Consider the following 3,335-nt stretch of genomic DNA (forward strand, 5'->3'; position numbering starts at 1 on the left):
GCCCATTTCTGCAGCAACAAAAGTTCTGGATTAAACCTCAGCTACATTTTCCTCTGCCAGGACAGGTGATCAGGTGACAAGCCATTATTGACACTCCACGGGAATGTTTGTACTTTGTACTTCCTCTTACTGGCATGGCTCTTTGTCTGACCACCATTTAACTATTAGAGATCAACTACTAGAGTTCAAGTTCAACTAGGCCTACTGGAGTTAAACTACTAGAGTTCAAGTTCAACTAGGCCTACTGGAGTTAAACTACTAGTTGAAGTTCAACTAGGCCTACTGGAGTTAAACTACTAGTTTAAGTTCAACTAGGCCTACTGTAGTTAAACTACTAGTTTAAGTTCAACTAGTTCTACTAGAGTTAAACTACTATAGTTCAAGTTCAACTAGGCCTACTAGAGTTAAACTACTAGAGTTCAAGTTCAACTAGGCCTACTAGAGTTAAACTACTAGTTTAAGTTCAACTAGGCCTACTAGAGTTAAACTACTAGAGTTCAAGTTCAACTAGGCCTACTGGAGTTAAACTACTAGTTTAAGTTCAACTAGGCCTACTAGAGTTAAACTACTAGAGTTCAAGTTCAACTAGGCCTACTAGAGTTAAACTACTAGTTTAAGTTCAACTAGGCCTACTAGAGTTAAACTACTAGAGTTCAAGTTCAACTAGGCCTACTGGAGTTAAACTACTAGTTTAAGTTCAACTAGGCCTACTAGAGTTAAATTACTAGAGTTTAAGTTCAACTAGGCCTACTAGAGTTAAACTACTAGTTGAAGTTCAACTAGGCCTACTGGAGTTAAACTACTAGTTGAAGTTCAACTAGGCCTACTAGAGTTAAACTACTAGTTTAAGTTCATCTAGGCCTACTAGAGTTAAACTACTAGAGTTCAAGTTCAACTAGGCCTACTGGAGTTAAACTACTAGTTTAAGTTCAACTAGGCCTACTAGAGTTAAATTACTAGAGTTTAAGTTCAACTAGGCCTACTGGAGTTAAACTACTAGAGTTCAAGTTCAACTAGGCCTACTGGAGTTAAACTACTAGTTTAAGTTCAACTAGGCCTACTGGAGTTAAACTACTAGTTTAAGTTCAACTAGTCCTTCTAGAGTTAAACTACTAGTTTAAGTCCATCTAGTCCTACTGGAGTTAAACTACTAGTTTAAGTCCAACTAGTCCTTCTAGAGTTAAACTACTAGTTTAAGTCCAACTAGTCCTTCTAGAGTTAAACTACTAGTTGAAGTTCAACTAGTCCCACTAGAGTTAAACTACTAGTTGAGGTTCAACTAGTACAGCCAGTTCCAATTTACTACCCAGCCCTCCCTGGTAGACCTACAAGTATAAGACATAACCTGTTTTCTCAAAATGTCCCCACTCATTCAGGTGTGCCTATGATTGACCTCTTTCACTATGACTGTTTGCAGGTTGTTCTACCTGTGTCACAAACAACATATCTTTAATAGCTCAGACAGCGAAGACATGAAGCCTAAAAGCCGTGGATGGCGGCGCTGTGTAAGCAATCAACTCCTGGGCGTCAAACTACGGTGTCTCTTTGAACATGTAGAACCGTCTGTAATTAAATAGAAAGTGTTGGCTGATTTTCTGGTCAGATAGGAGAAACCACCGCAGTTTTCAACCATTTCGTCTTTGTGGTGTTGAAGGCTTTAAAGGAACAGATACCAACTATGATCTGAGATGGTATACTTTCCTAAAAAAAACTAAATGAAAACATTATCACTTGCAGACATAATGCAGACACTGAGAAAAATATTCTGACTCTTCACCTGTACAACTTGATATACAGTTGAAGTAGGAAGTTTACATATACCTTAGTCAAATACATTTAAACTCAGTTTTTCACAATTCCTGACATTTCATCCTAGTAAAAATTCCCGTCTTTGGTCAGTTAGGATCACCACTTTATTTTAAGAATGTGAAATGTCAGAATAATAGTTGAGAGAATGATTTATTTCAGCTTATATTTATTTCATCACATTCCCAGTGGGTCAAAAGTTTACATACACTCAATTAGTATTTGGTAGAGTGGTTGAAAAACTAGTTTTAATGACTCCAACCTAAGTGTTTGTAAACTTCCAACTTCAACTGCAGGTATTCTGGCAAACAGCCAATGATATTCATATGTGATTGTTTAAAAGGTTCCCTATAGGCCCGGAGTTTCACAGCGGTCTAAAGCACTGCATCTCAGTGCAAGAGGTGTCACTACAGTCCCTGATTCAAATTCAGGCTGTATCACATCTGGACGTGATTGGGAATCCCATCGGGTGGTGCACAATTGGCCCAGCGTCGTCCAGGTTTGGCCGGGGTAGGTCGTCATTGTAAATAAGAGATTGTTCATCACTGACTAGTTAAAAAAAAAAAGGTTAAACATAAAATAAAAAATTGTCCAGAGAGATTCTACAAACTCTGGACTCTGTCTCTCCTCTCTCTCTTACGTGATGGCTGTGTTACTTTTGGCTGTCGTGACCTCAACCTGGAGCTGAGCTGTGACGAAATCTACACCAACACCTCGACAGAGACTGGCTGTCTACACCATCTACCCAACTTTGACACCTGTCCAGGTGTACTGTGACATGGACCCTGGTGGAGGGAAGTGACCTGGGAGTATCGCAGCATTATGTTGTGTTCTTTATTATCAGTTTTGCATTAGTTTGTTTTTACAGGTTTTTGTTACATATACATTTTACATTTCATGTTGGGTTCTTTAGTGCAACCGCTGTGTCAGATTTGAAAAACACTTTACGGAAAAAGCAAACCATGCAATAATCTGAGACGGCGCTCAGAAAAAAAAATATATATATCCGCCATGTTGGAGACAACAGAAATCAGAAATAACATTATAAATATTCACTTACCTTTGATGATCTTCATCAGAATGCACTCCCAGGAGTCCTAGTTCCACAATAAATGCTTGATTTGTTCGATAATGTCCATTATTTATGTCCAAGTAGCTATTTTGTTAGGGCTTAGGTACACAAATCCAAACGCTCGTGCAGGTCCAGCATAACGTCGGACAAAAACTTCAAAAAGTTATATTATAGGTCTTAGAAACATTTCAAACTAAGTATAGAATCAATTTTTTAGGATGTTTTTATTATAAATCTTCAATAACGTTACAACCGGAGAAATCCTTTGTCTGTAGAGCCCTAGGAAGTGCAGCTTCATCCATATCCCACTGTGTATTCAATAGGGGCTGGGTTGAAAATTGACAAACCTCAGATTTCCTACTTCCTGGTTGGATTTCTTCTCAGGTTTTCACCTGCCAAATGAGCTGTTATACTCACAGACATCATTCAAACAGTTTTAGAAACTTCAGAGTGTTTT

Source organism: Oncorhynchus clarkii, chromosome 16 (genome assembly GCF_045791955.1).
Source record: "Oncorhynchus clarkii lewisi isolate Uvic-CL-2024 chromosome 16, UVic_Ocla_1.0, whole genome shotgun sequence".
Lineage (NCBI taxonomy): Eukaryota > Metazoa > Chordata > Actinopteri > Salmoniformes > Salmonidae > Oncorhynchus > Oncorhynchus clarkii.